We start from the raw sequence: 437 nt of genomic DNA, 5'->3' as shown, positions 1-437 counted from the left end.
GGGGGGGGGGCTGTTGGTAAGTGCATCCCTGGATTAGGAGCCAGCCCTGGTTTCATTTGTAAACAAGAGGGCCTAGGGCTCTGGGACAGGAAAAGACTTGCCAATAGCCTTGTAAACAGAGGAGTATCAGGCTGAGGCTGGGCCACACCTTCTAGTCTCCTTTGAAGTCTTTCCTTATTCATCCTCTGACCCTCTCCCTTCCCTAAGAGTTGAAAGACCATTTAGGGTGTACAATTTCAGAGCTCAAATTCTGACAGTAGGCCTTGGGGAGATTTTTTTTTTTTTTCCTTTTGAGACAGGGTCTCACTGGCCTGGATTCACAGACATGAACCTGCCTCTGCTTCCCCAGTGCTAGTATTAAAGGTGTGCACTGCCATGTCTGGACAAGATTTTTTTTTTTAATTTTTACAATTATTTATCTATGTATTTATCAGAGA

The sequence above is a fragment of the Psammomys obesus genome, unplaced genomic scaffold, assembly GCF_907164565.1.
Source record: "Psammomys obesus unplaced genomic scaffold, mPsaObe1.curated_primary_1811, whole genome shotgun sequence".
Taxonomy (NCBI): Eukaryota; Metazoa; Chordata; class Mammalia; order Rodentia; family Muridae; genus Psammomys; species Psammomys obesus.
The sequence above is the reverse complement of the archived record's forward strand: the minus strand, read 5'-3'. Positions refer to the sequence as shown.